The sequence below is a fragment of the Aulonocara stuartgranti genome (genome assembly GCF_965226115.1).
Source record: "Aulonocara stuartgranti genome assembly, chromosome: 23".
Lineage (NCBI taxonomy): Eukaryota > Metazoa > Chordata > Actinopteri > Cichliformes > Cichlidae > Aulonocara > Aulonocara stuartgranti.
The window spans coordinates 23,636,193-23,662,800 of record NC_138958.1 but is presented as its reverse complement, the minus strand read 5'-3'; the positions used below and the strand labels follow the sequence as shown (position 1 = coordinate 23,662,800).

Here is a 26,608-nt window from a genome sequence, read left to right as displayed (position 1 = left end):
TCGTCACAAAACATGACATCACTGTTTTGTACATTTTAACACAATTTAATCCCACATTTATGAAAGAAAAGCAAAACACTTTTTTGAAAAGTCTGTAACAAAATCATCAAATCTGATTAAGATTATTTAAATGCTGCCAAAGAAGAATGGATTGGAATAGAAAAAATCCTAACCTTAATTACTGGGCAAGAATAATGAATGATGCTCATAGTGAGTAAAAAGTAAACTGAGTGCATTTTTTGGACAGAGATTCACTTTTAATGTGTATGTATAATATAATACAGATACATAAAAATACACTCCCAAAACAGAAGAAATTATTACAAATAAATTATTACAAAATATTAATAAAAACTATAAAAATGGAGGCAACTTTGCCTGTGGTAGAATGTATACAATGTATGAAAAAATCTTTATTACAGATACTAATTTTACTAATTTAATAATACTAATTTTGTGTTGCAAGATTTATGAGTTTCATGCTTTCATAGTGGTACTTAGGAGAGCTTGACCTTTTTATCAGGTGGTACACACTGTAAGAAGTTTGAGAAACACTGATAAGTGTATGTGTGCTTTTGGAAAACATTTAAAGCTGCTGTACAGAATCTTTGAAACAAGCTTAAAACATTTTTAGAATATAAACAGAGCACTCTGCTTCTTTTTACAGCTCCTCACTCCACCAGGGCTGTCTGGCACTTTCTGATAGTGTGCAAATGTGATGTACGTACTGTGGCAGTCATACAGACAACTGGACGGTCCAAAATTTAGCAAGACTTTAGAGTTGTGGCTGAACCACATAAAAATATATCATTAATTTTAATCTCCCCAAGCCATTATAATGTTATGTTGGAATGTTGTTAAAGAGGGTCAAAAATGTTTCAACCCAGTTTGTTTTGCAGATTCTGTATAACAGCTTTAATATAGGGAGAACACAACCTCCAGATTGTATGAGTAAAATTAGTTTTTTTTTTTCTCTTTGTAAGTTTAACAGTTTCTGTTGTGCCTGTCACTGTTCCCTGTCTGTTTTCTTACCTGGTTCTTCCTGACCTTGTACTTTCTCCTCATGTTCTCCTCTTTCCTCTCTCCCTCTTCAGACTGACAATCATACACAAACAGATTGTATTCAATTAGATGAAAAATTACATTAATATGAAAAAAATTCTATTAAGATCACTAACAAAAAGTCCTCTCTCAGTCTACTTTCAACCAAAAGGCAAATAACCAAACCACACGAAAATCTAATAAAAGATATAAATATTGAAACACTGATCCAACATTATTCTTGATTGATGGATCATTTGATTTTACACTTTTACCTGAATGTGGCTCCTTTTTTTGAAAAAAATTCCTTATATCCATTATGAACCTGGCTGTCTCTCTGTACACACACACACACACACACACACACACACACACACACACACACAACAGGAGTTATAAGGTTAATAGGCATTCAGTCAGTTAGCTAGTTAGTATCCATTTCAAACAGGACAGTGGTAACAACAGTAGGCTGCCGACAACTTAAAGTTTTAGATTTTAAATAGGTTATATACATTTCAATGGGAGCAACAGGACGGTCAAATGTCGCTGAATTTACTACAGAGCAGGACGGATTGTAGAGCAGCAAACATCGTCGGAAAACACGCTTTCAACACTGCAGGTTACCTGGGTGTAATGTTTTTCAGCTAAAAAGAAACATGGTCTGACTCCTACCTAACTATATAAAGAGTAACTGAAGGTTAAATGCAGCTAATATGTCCTGTTTTAAGCCAACCACTTACACCTCCGCTCTGCTGCGTCTCAGCCACCATCGCTCTGGCAGCAACGGTGCTAGAGCCAGAGTAGGGGAGAGGCGAGCTGGAACAAACCATTTTGGGAGGGGGGGGGGGGGGGGTTATCTATACTTTTGGTGTTAAAATGTTACGTCTCAAACAAGTACAGTACTGTATGCTGAAGCACCCCCGAAAATGGGCTAAAATCGCCCCTGCAGTTAGGTTTCAGCAACTTTCATTTAAATGTGATCATCAGCACAAGCTTTTAAAACATATTAATAAGCTACGCAGGTGCATGTATTCCCATTCTGCTTATGAACACACATAATGAATGTTTATACATCTCCCTGCTGCTAGAAATTTGTAGACTAATCTTCTGGAGCTGAAAATGCTGTTTGACAAAATTACTTAATCTTCTCTAAAGATTTTATTTGAGAAACATTCATAGAGTTACGTCCTCCTTCAGAATGATTGTTGCCCAATTTGAGCATGAATGAAACCTGCCACTTCTACCAAGGTGAATGTCACTTTAACTTTTGAATGCTGAAATCTATTTTTATGAAATAGTTTGTCTACCTTCAAGACATTTTTACCGCTTTATGGGAAAAAAAATTTCTGCAAAAGTTCACGCCTCTCACTTTTTATAGTAGATAAGGCCTGTTGGAAAGCGCATCTATAGACTGTATAGAACACTCAGTGTTCATGTACCGCCGTTACGTATTTAAAATACAAAATATGAGTAACTGTATTCCGTTACAGTTACCGTTTAAAAAGGTGGTATTCAGAATACAGTTACTTTGTTGAAATAAATGGATTACACTGCGGTACTTTCCTGTTTCATTTCGTCGCGGGTCAGGACTGTTTGGGTTTTGTTTGACAGCTACGTTCTGTTGTTCCAGGCGGCAGCGTTACGGTTGCCATGGTTACAGGGTGACGCTCTCTCTCTCTGCGACTGTGTGTTTCCTGGGTGAGAGAGCGCCTTTTCGTTGTTGTTGTGCTAAGCTAACAGGCAGAATGCTACAAGCATAGCTCTAAAGAATGTAGCATCATGGGCAGTGTAGTCCGTGTTGCAGGGAGAATGGACTGCCATACACGTTATGGATCTGTGAGCGCGAGGAGGGAGAAAAAGGGGAGTGGAAAGGTACGAGTTGTCATCGAGCAGAAACGGGAGCTGGAAGCATGTAAATATAATAATAACCACTGCAGCCAAGAAGAGTGCCTGACGAGCCCAATTGTAAGTAAGCTATTAAGACTCGACTGTACACCGTGTTCGTGTTTTCCTCCGAAAACAATAAGTTCCGTTGGAGCAGTCTTTCAACGCCTCTCTCTGTCTCTCGCAAGAAAAGTTGACCCACACAACAAAGTAAAGCTATTTTTCGGCTACGAGCCGACAGGGACCCCGCCGTATTAGTCAGAGGTCCCTTTACTACAGTTCGGAGTCGCGGACCTTCAGTAACAGTAATAAATCACACAGCAATAGTACATTCACGTTGTTGTAAAAAGCATGATAATATATTAAGTAATCCAAAGTATTCAGAATACGTTACTGTCATTGAGTAACGTAACGGAATACGTTACAGAATACATTTTGGGGCATGTATTCTGTAATGGAATACATTTTAAAAGTAACCTTCCCAACACTGAGAACACTACATGTTCATATGTAAACAGCTATTTAATCAAAGTTGCCATGGACTAAAGCACATGCTGTTTTGTCATCTAGTTTACTCCAAAGAGAATAGCTGCCACATTAATAGCGTGCTGTATTAAAGAAGTCCTCAAACTAGCTGCTGTGACCTTTCAAAACAGTCAAGGACTTCTAATAAGCAAAGAAATAACAAAATCACAGTATGGATAAAATAACAGTTGAAGACATCAGAGAGTTAAAAGTCAAAAAGTCTTAAAATTAGAATCAACGAGAGGAGGGAAACTTAAAAAGATGTGCTTTAAGACTTTTTTTGAGCTGTTTTCTTTAGGAGTTGCGAAAGTGGATCATCAGCCTCCATCTCGTTGTATCCCTTGCATCGTCGTCTGTCCCACCTTCCTCCAAACAAGCAATCCTCACAATTTATCCAGAACTGGGAGTACACTGGCTTGTGGCCTCCACTGTGGTTGAAGAAAATGACATCTTCTCATTGTATTTAAAGACGACACCAATATGTGACAAGTTGGGAATGTAAGACCCAGCGTTTGGCTTTCATTTTGGTTTTAAACCCCCCCCAGCATAACAAGATTGATGGGTCTGACTGGCTAAGGACTAGACAATGAGCTGAACATGAGTAATCCTCAGTGTTAAAACATGGTATGACCAAGAATTACATTTTTTTATTTTCTAAATTGTTATTCAGTGTGATCTGAAATTAGTGACAGAGCCCATGATCCCAGCATAAAAATGTTTACAGAGGTAAATGTTCTGGTTCTTATAAGGCACTTTTCTACTCTGAGCACTCAAAGCTCTTTACACAACTTGCCTCATTCAACCATTCACACTCCAGTGCATGCATCAGAGAGCAACTTGGGGTTAGTATCTTGCCCAAGGATATTTGGCATACAGATCGGAGCAGCCAGGGAGCAAACCACCAACCTTCTAATTAACAGATGACCTGCTCTACCTTCTGAGCTACAGCCACCCAGGCAAATCCTCTGGAGGCAGAGATATTTACCTGCCCAGCTTTCGGTCACCTGCTCGACTCCACAGTGCGTCACTTTACATAATAACTTAATGTTTTTCTGACTCATAAACTACGTAAGCTAAGATTTATAGGATCCATCGGATGTATCCTTCATAGGACAAAGTCCTCTTTCATCCTCACAATCAGTAACTAATTACTGATTACTTCCCCCAAAAAGTAATCCCGTTACTTTACTGATTACTTATTTTCAAAAGTAATTAATTACTTAGTTACTTAGTTACTTTTCCAAAACACGATTTACAACCTGAATAGGTAATAAAGCGATAGATCTTTCAGCCCAATTCTACTTTTTCTACATAATATAAAATGTAATCAAATGGAAAAGTCTCCTTTTAAAACTTGTTTTATTAGTTTTAATCTTTTAACTTTATGCATCAAGCAAAAATTTACTTATATGCAGCATTCTGTGACTGGAAGAAATTTGTTTAATATTTAAACCTATTTTCTGCACATTCCAGCACATATAATATTTTTTTTGTGTTTACACTCACTCTTTCAAATAGATGCAAGTAAAACACAGCAGAAAATAAATAAAGCCAAAGACTAGCGGTCCTTTTGCTCTATTTTCATCTGTAAAGCAGGAGTAGGGTAGGCGGAGGTTTACCCTGGTGCAGGTGTGCCGCAGCGGTCAGTGGAAGAATCCGCGAGTTTCTCTGTGCTTGCTTGGAAGTTTAGGGGTTTTTTTTCGCTGTAAAAAGTTTTCTTCCCACCACAACAGACACTAATGTTTTTGTCACTTTTTATGGAATCAAACTCAAAGTAAGGTCAGTACTTCCACGCTTTAAACGCTGCACGCTCATACTCTCTCCCGCACTCGATATATTATCCATTGTTTATCTGCACACAGCTGTTGTCAAGAACGTCGCACTTGCTTACGTCACTGTCATGAGACATTCTGGCAAAAAAATCACGGTTTTAGTAACGCAGTAACGCAGCGTTCCTACGGGAAAGTAAAGGTAATCTAATTACCGTTTTTGCAATAGTAATCCCTTACTTTACTCGTTACTTGAAAAAAGTAATCGGATTACAGTAACGCGTTATGCATTACTGCCCATCTCTGTATATCACATGTTGATGAAACATCTCAACAAGCAAATAAAGCGAGAACATAGACAGTACAAACAATACAAAGTAAAACAAATTAGGTAAAATAAAGATTTGCCAATCCATCTTTGTCAAACACCTACTGTCATGGTTGCTAGGCAACAGGGGCAGCGTGTCACAGGATTTAATTGGCAGTCGATTCTGGCCTTCGTGGTCTATGAAGGACGCAGCATGCGTAGGTTGCGTTCTTCGAAGGAAACAGCCCACGAACTGGGACACAGCTTATTAGTGAGAATTGGTCACTTCCTCATAGATTTCTACACAGTTGCAATCAACCAGCACTCGCCCCCTGCTGGCCACAAGAAAGAATGCCAGCTCAAAGTGCTGGAGGTTATGTACAGTTTTTAGATGTTGTCTGTGTTTGGTGGTTTGTCATTTTTAAAAAGTGGGTCGCTAAAAGACAACCATCCAAACCCCCAAAAAATCCCCAAACCTAATCATAAAAATGAAACACAATAGCATAAATGGAATTATTTTATAGCGTTTGTGCTCACTCTGCCGTTTAAGAAACATCTTAACACTTCTTAGCCTTCTTGAGCTAAGAAGTGTAAATACTGGAATTGAATTTAGGAAAAGAGCATAAATCCACAACCCGTGGCTGACAAAAGCACCACCTTTAAATAAAAGCCTGAAATAGTGCCGCTGAGAGGAGAGACGCACAAAAAAAACAAAACAAATATAGTGAGTTAATTCAGTCAGTCAGAGCTGCAGGCAGTGGGCTTCTCCCTACAGCTGTGACACCAGTATTAGGCAGACAGAGTGGAGGCTTGCCGCCCCACTGGGCCCATATGACAGGGCTCTAACTCCTCCATCCCATTCCGGGCAGGCCCCACTGTTAGGCAGTCTAATTGAATCCCAGCACAGAGAGCACAGGGCCCTATACATTAGAGTTTTGTCAGCAAGACCGCAGATAGGGCCTGAGTCGCTTCACTGCTTCATAATAGGGCCGTTACCTATACAAGCCACATAGATGAGTGTATATGGAAGACTTAGGAACGGCCACATATTGAGAACAGTGTGAAAAAATGCTTTTCCCTGCCTTTTACTCCATCTGCATTGCCCATTTTTCTCCTGCGTCACCTCTATTTTATCTCAGCTCTATTTCACCTTACTGCTCCCTCTCTCTGCATGAGTCCACACTGTTCTGTGCCACACACGCACACCATTTTGATTCTGCTGAAAGGGTTACATCTTATTTTCTTCTCTGTTACACTTTTCTAAAGGTAGGTCCAATCACTGTTGCTCCGGCGCAGACGCCCGTGGGTGATCCCCCCCACCCCACCCCCGAAACCTGTGGAAGCGGCATTTTCCAGACCTGCGCCGAGAGGTATGAGGGGTACTTTAGAGCGCAGAAGCATGTATTTAAATTAGACATGGCTTTTAATTATTTTTGTGGCAGTGTAATTTCCTAGCTGAGGGCAGTCGATTCCTTTGCTGAAGTTGCATTTCCATAATTCCCCAGCTTCTCCGAGACGGCACACTTTCAAAGTCCTCAGATGATAGGCCGCATATATTAATTGAAACTGAAATGTCAGCCTTAAAGGTCCCACCTGTGTTTTCTTGTAATGTACAGCACTTTTACATTTTCCCACATTAGAAAGAGCACTTTCAAATTCAAATAATGATGCAATTAAACCGAGAACTGCCAATAAACATAAAAGCAGATGGCTCCAGGCAAAAACTGTCAATAAAATATTACCAAAACTGGTGAACCTTTAAAATGCAAAGAGGACACCGAGTGGTTGTTTTATGCACTGTGATTGTACTCTTCTCTTTAGAGAGGTGCAGCCTAGAGGAATTTCCTACCTCCTGTCCTCGGGGATTTAGAGAAACTTGTTCCTTTTGTGTTGATTGGAAAAAAGGAGTTGGAAACCCCAGGGTCCTCCTTAATTCCCCCCTTCATTGATTTCAGCTGTTCTACTTATCTCATCTCCACAATTAGGGGAGAGACGCCATTAGCTTTTTCCATAAGCAATGATGACAAATTAAGACAGCTTTAAAGACAACGAAGAAAAAGTCAGCGGTGCTTGGATACAATTTTACTTGCAGAAACAAAAGGATGCTTAATGTTGGGGCTACCGAAGGCTCGAAGCGTGAACAACTTAAAAGCAGTTAAACTTTCTGGCTGGTTAAATCACACAGCTCCCTTCAAAGTGGCTCAAATTTAGGACATCCATTTCTACAGCCATATATTTTTTTGGCGAGGCCTCAACCTTTACCTCATCATTTTCTGTGAATCACAAGCCTGACCAAGCATGCTGGCAGTAAACCACAGCTCTAAAATGGAAGACACACTGCCAGCAAGACCCTGGCTAATGGAGCATGCACATTGATGGAAGGGGGGGAAAATGACACAAAAGAAAGACGCTGTCTTTCAGCTACAAGGCATCTATTGAAAATCAAATGGACGGAAACTATGTGTGTTCTGTATATTTTATATTATCGTTCATCCAGGCTTCCTTAAAGTAATCATATGCTATCATTTGAGTCCAAAAGAGGACTTGATGAGGGTCCTCCATGAGTGTTCTGTATATAGACGAGATGTGGACAAGGACAAGAGCAGAGATGACCAAAACGGTAGGGCCTAGTCATTTTAACAGAAATCCAACCCAAAATTCATTATGAATCAACATCAACTACTGTAAGTTACTCTCAGACCAGGATATAAAGTTAACAGTACTAATAATGGGACAATGGCACATGATGGACAGAGATACTCTCGATGGTCTAGAGTTGCATTCATCCTTTTTCTGCGGCATCCATTTTCCAAGTCCAGGTAACAGGGTCACACCAGTCTAAGCAGAGGAACCCATCCCCATCTCCCTCAGCTCTTCTGGGGTAGCACATAAATATTCAGTCTTTTTTAGCAAATCCTGGGTCTGCCAGAAGACCCTCACCTGTCGGAGGCACTCGTTGGACATTCAAGTCAGATACCCACAACAGTCTTAACTGGCTCATTTCAATGTGAAGGAGTGGAGACTGTACACCGGCTCAGAGCCCAGCCACCTTTGGAGAAATCTCTTTCTTTTGGTCACAAACTAAACTTCATGTCCATAGTTGAGGGTGGCAATACAGGAACCAGTATACAGTGTTGGGAAGGTTACTTTTAAAATGTATTCCACTACAGATTACAGAATACATGCCCCAAAATGTATTCTGTAACGTATTCCGTTACGCTACTCAATGACAGTAACGTATTCTGAATACTTTGGATTACTTAATATATTATCATGCTTTTTACAACTACGTGAATGTACTATTGCTGTGTGATTTATTACTATTACTGAAGGTCCGAACCGTAGTAAAGGGACCTCTGACTAATACGTCGGGTTCCGTGTAGGGCTGTAGCCGAAAAATAGCTTTACTTTGTTGTGTGGAGAGGCGTTGAAAGGCTGCTCCAACGGAACTTATTGTTTCGGAGGAAAACACGAACACGGTGTACAGTCGAGTCTTAATAGCTTACTTACAACTGGGCTTGTCAGGCACTCTTCTTGGCTGAAGTGGTTATTATTATATTTACATGCTCCCAGCTCCCGTTTCTGCTCAATGACAACTCTACTTTTCCACTCGCCTTTTTCTCCCTCCTCGCGCTCACAGACACATAACGAGTATGGCAGTCCATTCTCCCTGCAACACGGACTACACTGCCCATGATGCTACATTCTTTAGAGCTATGCTTGTAGCATTCTGTCAGCATTCAGTTTAGCACAATAACAACAACAACAAAAAGACGCTCTCTCACCCAGGAAACACGCAGAGAGAGAGCGTCACCCTGTAACCATGGCAACCGTAACGCTACCGCCTGGAACAACAGAGCATAGCTGTCAAACAAAACCCAAACAGTCCTGACCCGCGACGAAATGAAACAGGAAAGTACCGCCGTGTAATCATTTATTTCAACAAAGTAACTGTATTCTGAATACCACCTTTTTAAACGGTAACTGTAACGGAATACACTTACTCATATTTTGTATTTTAAATACGTAACGGCGGTACATGTATTCCGTTACTCCCCAACACTGCCAGTATATCATTGGCTTTGCTTACAGTACAATACAGCATCCGTGACAGTGTGAACAAACCCCTGGAAATACTTAAACGCCTTCAGGGCAGCAAATTGTTCTTGACCTGGAGATCGTACTGCACAGCCCCACCAAAGTGAATAAAATCTTTAGAAAGCGGCCGCTAGAGTGCATGAACTGAACGATAGCTGCTCGTCATCATGTGCACACTGTGACTATGATGGTGCACGAAATTGTTGTTGAGCATGTTTAAAGGTGAAAACCCCAATCAATTACAAGTAGCCGAAGATCCTTGAGGCAACTGTTGTTGTTATTTGGTTATATATAAATAAAACTTAATCGAGTTGAATTAAATCACAAGTGTATATTGAGGTGCACTGTGCGAAGCTTAATTCAGACTCTGAACAGGTGGTGCTTCAATGTTGAATATGTGAAATTTATGGCCACACATTAAAAAAGTAGGCATTTCTAGTGTGTACTTTCTCATCCTGATCGTGTAACAGATTACATTTTTCATTATTTCTTTTTTTTTTTTTTTTTTTTTAATAAATAGGACAGGGGGAATGAATGAGAGAAAGAGGGGGAGAGAAAGAAAGAGAACCAAAGGGGAGAAGAGACGGTGAGAAGGGGGGGGAAGAGAGAGAGAGAGAAAAAAAAGAACTCCTGGGTCACCTGTATGGAGAAAAAAAAACAAACAAACAAAAAAAACAAACAGAGGAGACAGCAAACAACAAAGAGCAACATAATAATAGAGAAAACAAAGCACCATCACAATAAACTAGCTAGTCATAGATATCAATATTTACTAAATAATAAACGATATTGTGCAGCACGCAAGATAGACAGCGCACAGTGTGCTTTGAGGAAGCAGCCAAGAAAGCTTTAGTCCGCGTCTGTGAATACCCATGTGTGCATACCTGTGTGGATCAGCATGCTTGCATTCCAAAGGTTTCTCCATGTAATGATCTGCTAGGGAGTGTGGGGGGGCCACAGCCCCGTCCTCCAGGGTGTGAAGCGGGTATGGAGGAGATCAAAACTCCAGACATCCAGAGGCCCCCAGAACACAAGAGACCATGGAAGACCAACAGAGGGGCAGCCGCGCCACTGTTCCAGTAAGAGCTGAGGAGAGTCCCAGATGAGGGCTCGCCCAGCAGCCGCGGAGCAGAAGTCAGGGGGAGTTGCAGTGACGCGCCCGTGAGCTCCGCCGGCCCCCAGCTGTGCCTGAGTGACCGAGCCCCAGGCTGAGAGGCCGGGGGCACCCCACCTCCAAAGGGGCCCGAGCGAGCCCCAGGCCCCAGGCCCCGACAAGCGGCCGCCAAGGAGTGAGCCGGTGTGTACCCGGACGCCCACCCCCAGACACAAAGAACCACCAACACACCGACACCTGAGGGAGTCCGCCACCGGCAGGGGAAGTGGTGGTGGGTGGAGATAGGCCTCCAAACCTTGGAGGGCCTGAGATGTCCCCAGAGAGGTGGCGTCTGATACCCAACCTGACATATAGACACAGACATACAGGCACACACAGACACAAACATCCATTCCCACCCTCATGCTCTCATATGCACTCACTCCACACTCAACCAACGTGGAGACAGACATAAAGAGACGCTGTACACACAATCACACTCCCCAAGCGTACTCTACAAACCGGGTCTAGGTACCCTTGCCCCTGGAGGGGGGAATTGCACCCAGACCCAGGTGGTGTTACCCTTTTCCCTGCGGTGGGGAGAGGCAGACCACCCCGACTCCGCAGCAGCAGGGAGGCCCCACACCCCAGACCGCAGTCGGACGGCCAACTCCTCCTACTAGCCCCCCCGCTCCAGCAGGCCGCAGAGAATGGGGGTGGGAGAAGACTCCAAACCTCCCTCCACCCGCTCATTGTAGTGTTGATGCATATGTGTTCTAAGGTGCAATTAAAACCCAGGAGGGCTTGGAGCTACCTGCCAAGGAGCAGCAGGTAAGCGCATAGTCCCTCCTGCTAGCCCTCAATGACTAAGTGTATTTAAAATTGAGAGGTGGGCAACGACGTCAGGGGTGAGGTATACACCCTGATGGTAATTTGGACTCCGTGATTGTGCCCACCCCCAAGATCCTATATGTATGTGTAATGAGAGTGTGAATAATGTGAATGTCTAAGTTGTGGGATAAAATTGAGGCAGAGGCAGCCAGAAGGGGACGGGGGGGGGGGGGGGGTAGCCTCCTCTGCACCCTGGTGACATACCCCCACTCCAAGGCCCTGCATGTGTGGGTGGTTGTGGAGGAGCGGGAAGAGGGAGGCAGCTGGAGATGGGGAGGGAAGGAAGGGAGGGGCAGGTAACCCCTCCCTGGGGCCAGCTCCCCCGCTGACCCCAGTAGGCACTCCCACCCTCCGCGACCCGCCAGGGAAGGGGGGCCCAGGCCCATCAGACCGGGGCCCAGTGCAGTAGCGCCCCCCGGCTCCACAGAGCCCTGGACAGTCCACCCAACCCCACCACAGAGAAAACTGCACCCACCCCACCATCCACACATCTTCCAGACTACATAAGACGGTAAACGCCCAGGCTGAGATCTTCCTCCACCTCTCCTGTATCTCCCCCTCCTGCAGAGAGTTCCTGAAGAGAAGAAAGCTCCTGCAAGATGTGACCATCCCCCCCACCAGTTGAAGAGCCCCCCAGGCGGCTCGACGCACCGGCGGCACCCTGCTCCAGGGCCGGGCCCCCATGCACCCACCCGCCCACAACCCCGGCAACACACCAACCAGGACCCAAGCCCCCGAGGCCCGGCCCGGGCCCCAGCCCAGAGACGGAGCGCCCCCAGAACCTCACGCCCATCCCGGACCCACCCAGGGGCAGCCAGGTTGCCAGGTCAGTAACCCACGTCCGTCAGCACAGACCCTCCCCTAGCCCCGCTGCACGCAGCCGCGAGGAAACAGTCACCTGAGAGCCAACAGAGCCCCCAACCGGACGTGACCGCTACCCCGGGTTGAGCCCCCCAAGGAAGATGCCTCCGGGGAACCCCCCGACGCCCTAAGCCTGTCCCTACCCCCTCACCAATCACAACAGTGAAGGCGGGACCAAACTATGACCCCCCACCCCCACTAGGTGATGGAGCTGATAAAAGGGGCCCAGAGCAATTGATCTAATGTGGTGGCAGAGGCTGTGTCAAGACTAATGTAATCTAATAGATAATTTCTATATTGGTTAGAATTAAGATTATTTTTATTTTTCCAGTTCATGAGGACTGTTTTCTTGGCTATGCATAGGGCAGTGAAGATCATATCGGCTATATTCTTTTCTGAAGTGACATTATCTAAGCTGCCCAGTAGACACACTAAGGGGGAAGTTGGAATGTTACATTTCAGACACTTTGATAAGTCTTCACATATCTCGCGCCAAAACTTTTGCACTGGTGGACAGAACCAAAGAGCGTGGATGTAATTGTCTGGTGTATTGCCTTGACAGTGTGAGCAGTTGTTGGAAGATGTAAAGCCCATCTTGAACATCCGATGACCTGTATAGTGCACTCTATGAAGTATTTTGTATTGTATTAATTGCAGACTGGGATTTTTAATTAATTTAAAAGTTTTTAAGCAAATCTGAGACCAGAAGTTTTGGTCTAGGTTGACTGATAAATCTGCTTCCCACTTTGCAGTAGGAAGGGATATTGATTCATCTAATTTAGAAAGTGTTCTGTATATTTTAGATAATAATTTGGGGGATTTAAGAGTAAGAAAATGTGCCGCACTTAGTGGTGTTTGTAATTCAACTTGACTGAGGTTAAATTTCTTTTTTACTATGGATTTAATTTGTTGATATTCTAAAAACCTTGTCTTGTTGATCCCATATTGTTCAACTAGTCTGTCAAATGGAATAAATTCTGTTCCCTCTAATATATGTTCTAAGTATTTAATTCCTTTACAACTCCATTCTGGGAAATTAATCATATTATTGTTTTGTAATATGTCAGGGTTATTCCAGATAGGTGTACGTTTGCATGGGATTAATGAAGACTCCGTTATTTTTAGAAACTCCCACCATGCTGTTAGAGAAAAGCTGATGTTGATACTTTTAAAGCATTCATGTCTTTTGATGTTTGAGCTAATAAATGGTAGGTCTGAAATCTCTAGATCCTTGCATAGTGCCTGTTCAACATCTAGCCAGGGCTCAACTAAGAAGGTATGTTTTAACCATTCTGAGATGAACTGAAGCCTGTTGGCTAAGAAGTATTGGTGAAAATTAGGCAGATCTAATCCTCCTCTATCCTTGGTTCTTTGTAGCGTTTTTAAGCTAATACGCGGGGGTTTATCTTTCCAAAGGAATTTGGAAATATATGAATCCAGAGATCTGAACCAATCTTGTGATGGTTTGTTAGGGATCATCAAAAATAAGTAATTTATTTTTGGCAAGATCATCATTTTTATAGTGGCGACCCTTCCCATGAGTGATATGGGTAAAGATTTCCATCTAGTCAGATCGCCTTCTACTTTCTTTAGAAGTGGGATGTGGTTTAGTTTAGTTAAGTCTGAAAGCTTAGGAGAGACATTAATACCTAAATATTTAATATTTCCGGATTGCAGTGGGGCAGAGGAAGAATTATGGAAGGAGCAGTTAATGGGGAGAACTGTAGATTTTGGCCAGTTAATTGAATAATCTGAAACTCTTGAAAACCAGTTTATTAAAGTAATTACCTCAGAGAGGTTGGTTTGTGTGTTTTGCAGAAAAAGCAACACATCATCCGCATAGAGACTGATTTTATGTTCTATGTTCTTACATTTTATGCCCTTAATTGTTGTAGCCTGTCTAAATGCTGCTGCTAGAGGTTCGATAAAAATTGCAAAAAGTGAAGGGGAGAGTGGGCATCCCTGTCTGGTGCCCCTCAGGAGACAGAAGCTGGAGGATGTCTGGTCATTTGTTCTGATACGAGCCGTTGGGGAATTGTATAATATTCTTATCCAGTTTATGAAAGAGTTTCCAAAACCAAATTTGTGTAAAGTTGCGAATAAAAATTTCCAATTAACTCTGTCAAAGGCTTTTTCTGCATCTAGAGATAATATTATGGTTTCGATGTTTTTATCGTATGAGTAGTCTATTAAATTAAGTAATCTACGAGTGTTTGTTGAGGAGTGCCGACCTTTTATGAAACCAGTTTGGTCAGGATGAATTAAGAGGGGGGTCATTTTCTCTAATCTCTTTGAGAGAGCTTTGCAGATTATTTTAAGGTCTACATTTAAAAGAGAAATTGGACGATAGCTTGAGGGAAATAAAGGGTCTTTGCCTGGTTTTAGCAGGAGACTAATGTTGGCAGAATTCATATTTGGTGGTAGTCTGCCCTTTTCCTCGATTTCCTGCAACATGCTGTGGAATACTGGTGCCAAAATTGTCCAGAATTCTTTGTAGAATTCTGCAGGGAAGCCGTCTGGACCTGGAGCCTTATTATTGGGCATACTTATCAGGGCTTCCTGGAGTTCACTTGGCGTCAGTGGCGAATCCAGTTCCATTGCTTGACTGTCTAGTAATTTTGGAAGAGTTACGTTGTCAAGAAATAGATCAATTTCATTTTTAGATGGGTTTATTTGTGGTGAGTATAAAGTTTCATAGAAATCCCTAAAAATGTTGTTTATTCTTCCAGGATCATATATTGTGTTCCCCGATAAATCTTTAGCAGCACATATAGTTATTTTTTCTTTATTTATTTTTAGCTGGTTAGCTAGAAATCGACCTGATTTGTTACTGTGTTCAAAATTCTGCAAGCGAAGTCTTTGTATAAGGAATTGTGTTTTTTTATTAATAGTTTCATTTAATTCTAGTTTTGTTTTGCATATTTTGTTCAATGTTTCCTGATCTTGGTGGGACGCGTAGGCTTCTTCTAGTGATTTGATGTTTTTTTCTAATTCCTGAATATTTTTGTTTTCTTCTTTCTTTTTGTGTGATGAGAAAGAAATTATTTTACCTCTCATCACAGCTTTCCCTGCTTCCCATAGAACAGAAGCAGATATTCCGGGAGTGTCATTAAAGTCTAAATATGAAGTCCATTCCTTTTTAAAGTATTTAATAAAGTCTTCATCTTTAAGTAGTGATATATATATTTTTTTTCATTATTTCTAAATCAGAGTTAAACAGACTCTCACACCATTCTGCTGACAAAAGAGAACATGTGCTGATGCCTTTTCCCTCCCGTCGTCTAATCTATTGTAGAACGTAATGTGGGGATGTGTGTTGAAACAGATCAAATTGGCTGAAAGATTTCACCTTCTGATTGGATCCAATAGACTGCGCGGACACCGAGCTGCATTTTAATGCGAGTCCGTTTAGACTGCCGTCGGTCGCGCTCGCCGCGGCAGTTCGCTTCATGAGGAGGAGGTAATCAACCAAATAATGGATTTCCTAAGGCAAAGAGAGACTTCAAGAGATCTGTATGTTTTAAATCTATCTAGAGTCTGCCTTTTTTTTCACATGATATCCCATCTTTTTCACTATCTTATCAGAATCCGCTTTTTTAACAGATGATAGGAGAAGTTGAAGAAGTGATTAAAAAAAGGTGAATCCGGAAAATTGCCCAAGTGCAGCAGCAGCAACAGTGAAAAGAGGGAAAACGGCACAAAAACACTGTGACACTGTGGTTTTGTTGCATTTTCTTGACTGTCAATATGAAATAGGGCAGCCTGAATCATTTGGGAACACAAGAAGCAGTTGAAACACTGTCTATTAAATATTTAGCTTTAGCTCTGGCAAATAAGTGCTTAAAATGAATGCAATTAGTTTTGCAAGTCCTGTTTTTCCTTCTATATATATATTTTTTTCTCCCATATATATATATATATATATATATATATATATATATATATATATATATATATATATATATATATATATATATATTAGGGGTGCAACGATATTCGTATCGATATTGAACCGTTCGATAAAGTGCTTTCGGTTCGGTACGCATATGTATCGAACAATACAAAATTTTTTATTTATTTTATCAACTTTTCTTCTGACGATGCTGTCTGTGTTGAGAGCTCAGTGGATCTGCGTTCGACTACTCCGCCTAGGCTGCATTGTCAAGTGCAGATCCACTGAGCGCAGGGCAAGCTAGCGAGACAGAAGTTAAGCTCTCGTTGCAACATGGCAAATTGAACCTCCCCCACCCTCATTCAGATCTGGCCTTTGGAACTATTTTGGTTTTCATGTGAAGTATGACCCTGATGGTAAGCGCGTCATGGACAAAAGTAAAACAGTATGTCGGAAGTGCCACGCAATGCTCAATTACATGGGTGGGAACTATTGCGTTAGCGCAGTTTGCTCGTTAATGTGTTGGCCGTCCAGCCCCACGCACGCTGACAGCACTACTGGGAACACAACAAATATGACTGCACATTTACGCCGACATCATCCTAGTGCAAAGACAAGTGTAAGCAGACAAAAACAACAAGCACGCATGCTACAAACTTTACCTGAGTCATTTAGACAGCCGTTAGCACATGATTCTCCTTATGGAGACCTGATATGTTTAATATGCTGCTGAGAATATAGCCCAGAAGAAGCGGATAGTATAGCTTTTATTTTGGAAAGAGCCATTTCTCTGTAATAAACTCTCTTTTCCAAAGATGAGTGATTTCTCGATCAGATAGATTTATTTTTTTATTACGTTGTTGTTGTAGCAACATTAAATTTAAAAACTGTACTTTTCAGTTAAAATATATATTTATAATTTTAATAAATGACAAATTAAAAAGGCATGGACATTTTTTTGTATCGAAAAAAAAAAAAAATCGAACCGTGACACCAAAGTATCGAACCGAACCGAACCGTGAATTTTGTGTATCGTTGCACCCCTAATATATATATATATATATATATATATAAAACCTCCTAAGACCCGAACTCTTCCACAGCACTCTTCCAAAAACAAAGAATTACCAGATCTTTTTTTTTTTTTACCTTACTTTTGTTTTTAAGAAAAATAAGAGCCACATATGAGGATATTCGTTTAAAATTTTGATAGAACAGTAGCAGTATAATGTCCTTGTAAGTGGATTTCAGCCCATGTAGAGCAAAATTGAGTATTTTAGTCTAAATAACCCAAAATGTGATTTCCACATTTGTGGACGCCAGGTCCTAGGAGGTTAAGGGAGAAAAATGGTCTTTAATGTAATTAAAGTAATTGTAGCACCATTCAAGAATATATATCTCACACATGCAGTTTCTTTAGTGTATCCTTTCCACATGTGTCCCTATCTCTACGTCTTCCTCTGTGAGCCTCACTCCGATCAGAATCAAGCTCACTAATAGAAATGCCAGCAACAAACGGTGCAGACCCAGAAATGCCTTGAAGATAGGTGAAAAGAGAGAAAGATAAAGACAAAGAAAGTCAGCGGAAGTCAGTGTAGAGAGAAGCTCGAAGAAGCCACTCTGATCATCCTTAATTCCTGTTTTTATTGGCCGTGGTACTGAAGGAAGCCTTTGTTACACACAGGCTGAGAATCATCACATGGGGAGAGTAAGGCTCTGCACACAACAGACAGGGACACTAAATGAGAAATACTACAAAACAAGCTCAGCTGCAAACCCCTCTGTCCTCCCCACTCTTTTTCATCTTTGTTTGCCACTCCTGGCAAAACAATTTAAATGAGAAAACAGACTAAAACTTTCCACATTTGCATTTTATTTGAGAGGAAAAAAGAAAAACCTCAATGCCTTAAAATTTAAAAGGCATTTTTATGGTTGGGCTCTGTGAGATTTTTTTTTTGAGGCTGTAGTTTTAGCTCGAGGAATATGTTGGACAACTATTTTGGTTGACCATTTTTTCCAGAGTAAACAGCGGTGGTGCTCCTAAACTGTTCATTTTTACTTTGGAATTTTTTGTTTTCATCTCAGTTTAGTTTTATTTCTTTCCATACGGTTTTACGTTAGATTCCATTTGTTTCTCTGTGAGTTTATGAAGGGTGTTTGTCAGTTCCTCTCATTATGTAATGCAAGACAAACACAACAATATGTGAAAGCTGCTGACTCACCATCCAAAGTCTCAATAAACAAGATGCATTAAAGGCTCATTAGACTGACAATGTTGACAAATCTGAGCAAGAGGTGAAGCCTAAATGGATCAAAACTGGTTTAACTGGGTATGACATAACATTATTTTCTAATGAATATTAATATATTTATAATTATGAAAGCATAAAGTTGGTCCTAGTGATGAAAATCACTCAGATTTCGGTTGTAAATCATTGAAATATTTTTTTTTCTTCAAGGTTCTCTATCTGTCACATGCATAGTTATACAAGTATAACACACAGTGAAATGTAGCCTGACACGCTCCTCGACATGTGCAAAAATTGTGTGTGTGTGGGGGGGGGGGGGGGGGGGGGAGAGGAAGAACATTATATATATATATATATATAGTATATACATTGGGTGAATGTGCAGTAGTAGCAGCAAGCAGGTGAGTTCTGTACATTATTTACAGGATAGACAATATTAACATATTTAAAATGAAAGGAATTGAAATGTACATTGTGCCTTGGTTTAGTGTCTGGAAGAGTCCTGTCTCAGTCAATTATAGATGATGTGAGAGGCCGGGTGTGTGTGTTTAGGGTCCGGATGGCTTGGGGATAGAAGCTCCTCTTGAGTCTCTCTGTCCTTGCCCGGAAGATGCGGAACCTTGATTGCAGAAGTTGGAACAGTTTGTTGCCAGGATGGGACGGGTCCTTCAGTATCTGCGCTGCTCTAGTCCGGCATCTCCTGGTGTAGGTGTCCTGAAGCGGGGGGAGAGCAATCCTGCAGCAGTGTTCTGCTGTACGGATCACTCTCTGGAGAGCTTTTTGGTCCTTCACACAGCTGTTCCCAAACCACGATGTGATGTTCTGTGTGAGGATGCTCTCCACAGCACCTGTATAGAAAATCCTGAGGATCTTTGGAGAGACCCTGAACTTCCTCAGTTGTCGTAGGTGATACAGGCGCTGCCTGGCCTTTTTGGTCTGGACCTGAATGTGGGCAGCCCATGTCAGGTCTGAGGAGATGTGGACACCAAGATACTTGAAGGACTGCACCCTCTCCACTGGAGCTCCATTGATGATGATGGGCTTGTAGTCTCTGTGCTGACCCCTTCTGAAGTCCACCACCAGCTCCTTGGTCTTGCTGACGTTCAGCTGGAGGTGGTTGTCCTGGCACCACGATGCCAGATTCTTCACTTCATCCATGTAGGCCGCCTCATCGTTGTTGGAGATGGCACCCAACACCACTGTGTCGTCAGCAAACTTCACAATGGTGTTGGAGCCATGGGTGGCCACACAGTCTGAAGTGTAGAGGGAGTAGAGCAGTGGCGAGAGGACACATCCCTGAGGTGCTTCTGTGTTGATGGTGATGCTGTTGGAGAAGCACCTGCCCACCCTCACCACCTGAGTTCTGCCAGTGAGGAAGTCCAACACCCATGCACACAGACGGCTGTTAAGTCCCAGATCCCTCAGCTTTGTGAACAGTCTGCAGGGCACTATTGTGTTAAACGCTGAACTGTAATCAACAAACAGCATTCGCTGTTACCCTGTTTCTTGTCCACGTGGCTGAGAGTGGTGTGTAGGACGTGGGCGATGGCATCCTCTGTGGATCTGTTGGATCTGTAGGCGAACTGCAGCGGATCTGTGGTGTCTGGGATGGAGGAGGAGATGATGTTCTTCAGCAGCCTCTCAAACACCTTCATTACTACCGAGGTCAGTGCAACTGGCCGGTAATCGTTCAGGGATGAGGGTTTGCTGTTCTTGGGCACAGGGATGATGGTGGATCTTTTGAAGCATGTGGGGACCACAGACTTCACCAGGGACTCATTGAAGATGTAAGTGAACACACCTGCTAGCTGGTCAGCACAGCAGCGCAGCAGACGGCCAGTGATGCCGTCTGGCCCCGCCGCTTTCCTTGTGTTCACTCTCCTCAATGCCGCTCGGACGTCATGCTCCGCGATGCTGGTTTTCTTGATTGTTTGTTCATTTTATTGATTGCTTATGAGTACAAATAGCCTCCAAACTGTCGTTATATTGCACATTTTAAGATAAATATCACAAAAAGTTGCCCAAAAGCAAATTTTAAAGATGATCTTCGATCTGGTTTTTGGAGGGGGCCACCAGGTCCACAGAACTCAAACTTACATCACATTTATCTGTACATGAAAATAATTACATTTCCCAAATTTGCCAAAAGAAAATACATTTCCAGGGTAAACAGTTCATAATTGTAACAACCATTCTGTAGTGTCCATACCAGGAATAACATTCAAGTTGTGCAGCTATTTTTCTTTAATTTAACCTTTTCACTGTATTTCGTGAGACAGATAAGACGTACAAACAAAAAACTAGCATATAACTAATATTGTAGCTTGTGTTGGACGCTGTTCTTATGTTTCACTGAGACTTGGTTCTGAGTTCCGTGTAGATTCCTTCCGTAGTAAGTACTTAGTATTTACTAGGTATTTACAAGGTAATAATTAGGTACTGCGGCACTTCAGTATTTTAATTTCATTTTCTGCTTCTGCACCTGAGAGAAATATTGCTGTTGTTACTTTGTGCATTCAGCAAATTAAGATTTTAAACACAATCTGAGGCATTTTTATACACTCGTGTCATTGCCTCCCCGTCCTCCAGGTGTGAATTCCATCTTTTTGCTCTTCTAATTACTCTGTCTGTCTCTCTGTAAGTAGTACATGTGTACATCGCTGTGTCCATGTGTGTGTTTACCTCTTACCAGCAGTGGGCGTGGATTCAAGCAGATGCACCTGTTTTCCATTCCCACTCACTGGCACGGCTCTTCTCTGGTACTACAGCCCAGGCCTCATTGCTACTTTGAAATGTATCTGCTTATGTATTAATCTGCTTGTAGCACCTACCTGTCTGTCTTCCCATTGGCCTGCGTGGAAAACCTACCTGCCTGACCCATTATCTAGAACATTATCTAGAACTCCCTGGGATCTGGGAACTGAAAGCTCACCCCGGAGGGAAAGTTGAAGGACTTACCTGAATCTAAGCTCCTGCACACTGAGTTTATGGTTTGGCACTCTGAGAAGATCTTGGTGAACATTCATTATTCTTGTAAACTCCTGAACTTGTTCACTGAATTCTTTAGATGCACTTGCAGCTGTGTCATGCTATTGAATCTCTCTGGGGAAAGCAGGATAGTTAATTTCACTAAAACAGAAACATTTGGTGTTACTACATTTTGCTGTAAATGTTTCCCCTTCAAAATATCTGCTCTGAAGTAAAACTCTGTTTTCCAAGGCCTTTGAGTTTGTTTTTGCATCTTTGTGGTGGGCGCAGCAGGTTCCTGTTTGTTTACACACAGTATGGAAGGAGCTCACAGCCAAATTTGTGTCCTTTTCATTTCTTTGTTTAAAGTGCATCGTGCCAATGCAAATTGATTTTAATACCACCGAGAGTATGCAAACCAGCAGCTGCACTGAAGGTTTATTAGAATGCAGACGGCAGACTTTAACATTGAATCTGCAGTTGTAAAAGTGAAAAATATGTGAAACGATGACCTTTAACCCGCTCCACCTCCCGCCAAACAGCCTCCCTTTATGTTTGTACTTCACTAGCTACAGTAAGTTGTTAAATGCATGTATCAATGCACTCTTATCTCACAGTTTCATTTATACAATCTTCCGATTTAGATTCCAACGCTTCACTGAAGCTACAGTATGTAATATATATGTTAAGGTCTATCTGATATCCTCGTGTTTGTGTTGTGTTGTTTGTGTTGTTCCTGTATCAACACTGCATCTGACCAATCACGTTCCTGTGGTGTCATAGCTTTGAGAAAAACCTGCTGATGTCCACTCAGGAAAAAAGGGGGCGTGTGGGGTCAGGGTTAGAGTTGGGGGTTAGGATGTGATCATGGATAGAGTTAGGGTTACAGGGCTGTAATTAGAGTTAAGGTGTTGGGGTTAGGGTTTGTTGTGTGGCTTCATAGTGTTTCCATGTTGTAAAACTATGACATCATTACAACGTGACTGGTCACTTGAACCTAGACCCACATTAGTTTTGTTGATCTAGGAAGTACAGCAATGCAATGATATCGGATCGTGCTATGTGTTCAACCCAATGCTTAACACCTAATGCTTCTATGGCTGCATTGCTCATCAAACAGAAATATTATAATTTCCTACAAAAATATCCAGAAAATATCTTCACACATCTGACATTTTTGGTTTTCCACTCAAACAACTGCGGTTTTGTAAAAACGTCTGCCTCCGCAGCACAAGTTTGCAACATCTGGGACATCCACTGCTGCTTGTTAACAGGTAAAATAACATGCCAGATTTGGAGAGGGTAATGAAGTTTTTATTGTTTGATTTGCAATATGCTGTGGTCGAAATACAGAGGTAAAAAACAATCAGTAAGCTTGGGATTGGTTACATGTTTCTGTTATTTTGTCAGCTCCCCTGAACTACACAATAAATATTACACCTTCTTCTCCTTTCCCACACAGTGTGGTTATCTCTCCCTCCTCTCAAGTCTGGTCACGACTCCCTCAACCCAACCCTCCCTCTCATCCTGCCTTGGGCCGCCATTGTGTATTCATTACCATTAAAGAGTCCTGGGCTAGTCTCACCATTAGGCCGCATTACTATGCTCTCAGCTTTCTGACATTGGTCACACTCTGATCGGTAATCTGGTCTGAACTGATGCAGGATTTCCTTGCGGGGGCTCTCCTCGAGTTGGCTGAGAGGTAGAAACAGACATACTCACATAGCTGCACACACATAGAGATTACATTTCTAGTGGATGTCTACGCCTCATTCAGATGTGTCCGGAACCAATGGCTGAGGCTTCTGATGACTTTCCCACCGTGGCTGGAAAATCGGTGCAGACCAGATTTTCTCCCAGTTCAGAGCTGGAGGATTGGGGAGAGCGATGGGCAACACAGTGACGAATAGTGATCCTGTGTTGCACTTGTGATGAAAAGGGAAATGTAAAAGACAAATAACCTGAGTCGTCATGACTATAAATCACCCTAGAATTATACATATCACACCAGATGACAAATTAATGTCCCTATACTTTGGTTTTATGCTGTATCCTTGCCCCGAAACTTAGATCCACCATTTATTTGACTTTATTGTGGTAGATTTTTATTTGGAAATAGTTTGATGTATTTTAAAATAAAATAAAAAAGTAGAGCTAAGACTTCTTTCTGAAAAACATAAAGTCATTTTGGTGTCAGAACAAAAGATCTTTGGGTTATTGCACCAAGGTTTATTTTAGGATGTGTCTGAAACAGTGTCATGAAAAACTCAATGAGAAAGTTTCTTTTCACACAATTACAAATGAAACAAATACACAAAAATAAAGTATTAGCAGAAACATCAATAAGAGATGTCAGTGTCCTATGGCAGGAGTGTACTGAGGACATTTAGCAGCCACTACACTTTCCCCAACACCTTTAAATATCCCCATCACTACAAAACCCTTATTTAGAAGAACATAAGTACAACAAAAGCAACAAATTTGTGCAGGTGAAACCTTGAACCATCAAATGTTTTGTAGTTCTTCTGGATTTTGTTTTTAAAAGGCTGTTTATCTTCTAACAGTGGTGCACATGAAAGGTCACGATTGAAAATGCCTGTTTGTTCTTGTTGCGTTGAACCTCTCTGTAGCCAAGCAACTACACTGAAATCTTCATTTAGGAGTCAATTTGGGAGCATGCCTCAGTGGTGGTGCCGCTGTAGCTGTCATTAGCGGGAGTTGTGAGGTTACGCAGATCATTTTTGAACATCTACATCTCTGTGAACTTCCGAGCGCACAATTTTCTGTATTCACTTTTTCAGTTCACATGCCAGTTTTGAATGTTTCTAATATTAGAGTGTTTAATAAGATTGTGTTGACACTATTCTTATCAAAGCATAATAATTCTAATTTCTTTTGTAACAGTGACTGATGACAGTAAGTACAGTTGGTTTTTTTTTTTAACCTTTCTATATGTTGTTACTGTTGTTGGTCTTAAATTACACTGACCATGGCTGTACATGGGGACAGAGCCTTTCAGTCTGTTGCACCAAGGCTGTGTCATTACAAATACAAATTACGATGACTACAGCTTCTAGGAAATAAAGAATCTGCTGCTAATGCCGATAGAATAAGGAAACTTCATAGGTTTGGTGCAGTGTAAAATTCAACAAGTTGGCATAACTTGAAAGACGTCAACTTAAGAGGGTAAGTTATAGAGCTCTACAGTAACCATACACTCCACTTTTCTCCACAGGTGCTTTACCAATAATTTTTCCATCAACCTTACCGTCACGTGTCTACAAAACCACAAGAGACAAAACCGTCTCTTCTCCCCTTTGGTTTTCTTTCTCTCCCTCTCTTTCATTCTTTCTCCCTGTCCTATCCCCCAGTCATGTCTGTCCCGTTTGTAGCAACCGAAAATAAAATAAATTCATAATTATAATAAAGGTCAATCAAATGGACCAATATGGCAAGGCCATGATGATCCACTTGGTAAAATAAATCCGCTTGGCATCTTTCTTGGCCTTAAGACAACAATTCTGATGGCTAAAGATCCAAACGGGACACAAAAAAAAAAGAAAAAAAAAAGTCAACGTTCGCTACAAAAACAAAACAAAACAAAAATCTGTGGTCCTGGTGGATAAAGTGGTTCCGTTCCACAGCATTGCCAGTAAATCACATTATTTTCTTAAAACAAGGTTTTTATACAGACTTTTCTAGAGAAGTACATACCACTGTTTCACTGTCGTACCTCCTCGTGACTCTGCTTTTGAGGCTTACAATATTATGGCTCATAATCAAAACCCCTGTGGTGAATATAAATGGGATTTTTACTTCCGTTGACCTCCAAATCAACTGCCTTGTTAGAGTGTGCAGTACGTAAGGAATTTTATTATAGTACACAGAAGCAGGAGAGGTTAGTTAAGCAAATTTTTGGATGAATATAACTAAAGAACAAATGCCTTCATAAAGGGTCTAGATTTCTTTTTTGTTGTTTTTCCACAAAGAGTCCACCTACACAATATTTCTGTTACGTGTTAAGAAACAGTGATCTCACTGTTGCATCCCTGTGCCCCATACACCGCACTGTTACACGAACACTGGGTTTATTAACATTTGAACAATAGCCGGGAACAAAAACACTGACAGGAGCCACTAATTGGTACAGGAGTCTGAGTCATGGTGGCCTGTTGATAACTAAACCTTTACACTGTTCTTGGCCTCACAAACACCGACAATAACATTACACAGCCTCACAGCACAAACAAGACATAAATGAAGTGAGCACAACTGAATTAACGATGTGAAGTGTTTTGCATTTTCCATCACAGAGGTCTTTCTTATCCATCTATCCATCCATGTTCTTATGGTTGTCTAACTCAGGATTGCAAGGTGGGGCTGAAGCCTATCCCATCTGTCATGGGGCAAAAAGCAGTGTACATCCTGGATATTTCTCCAGTCTACCACAGGACATAAAGTACAGTGCTAAATGCTGCACCACTGTGCCACACATAAGTTAATAAAGTGAGTCCAAAAGGGTTGATTCTGTTCATCTGGACGTGGCGTTTTCAGTGGGAGAAACGTTTCGTCACTCATCCAAGTGACCTCTTCAGTCTCAGCTGACTGCAGGTTTCCAACCTTATAAACAGTACATTTGCATAATGACTGAAACCAGCCCACTGAATGAACAATGGGCTGTGGGGTCAGTTCCTTGATTATAAAGTGAGTAAATTATAAGAAAAAACACTATTAAAAAAAAGTTAAATTGTTTGCATTCAGTGTCAGTGCCTCTGCTGGTCGAGGCCGGTTTAGTGGACAGTGAAGACCAGCTGTATATGAGACAGGGTCACTCAGAATGTTTTCACTCATCTGTACTCATCAAACAGCCCATTGCCACAGGCTTCGTTCACTGGCTCCCCTTGAAGCAAGGTTCAGCATGTTTTGAATTAGTGCATGTTGCCAGCACACTGATAGACCGATAGACAGGGAGTTATGTTGGGATTCGTCCCCACCTGGGAAACGATCCTCTACTATTATACATTAGTTGTA

The 26,608-nt window shown here is 41.7% G+C and overlaps 1 protein-coding gene and 1 long non-coding RNA gene across 2 annotated transcripts in view; one reads left to right on the top strand and one right to left on the bottom strand.

Annotated features, from left to right (window-relative positions):
• lancl1 (LanC antibiotic synthetase component C-like 1 (bacterial)) overlaps positions 1-1,803 on the bottom strand; it is a 52,776-nt gene extending 50,973 nt beyond the window's left edge. The window contains exons 1-3 of the mRNA XM_082523344.1: positions 1,782-1,803; positions 1,317-1,378; positions 1,033-1,095 (exon numbers count right to left, since the gene is read on the bottom strand). The gene's annotated coding sequence lies outside the window, so the exon portion shown is untranslated. The remainder of the gene's footprint in view (positions 1-1,032; positions 1,096-1,316; positions 1,379-1,781) is intronic.
• Positions 1,804-2,494: 691 nt separating this feature from the next.
• On the top strand, positions 2,495-25,167 carry LOC309700985. Its single transcript, XR_014274827.1, has 3 exons — positions 2,495-3,006; positions 6,793-6,896; positions 23,040-25,167. It is a non-coding gene; the product is annotated as an uncharacterized lncRNA (long non-coding RNA).
• Positions 25,168-26,608: the final 1,441 nt, after the last annotated feature.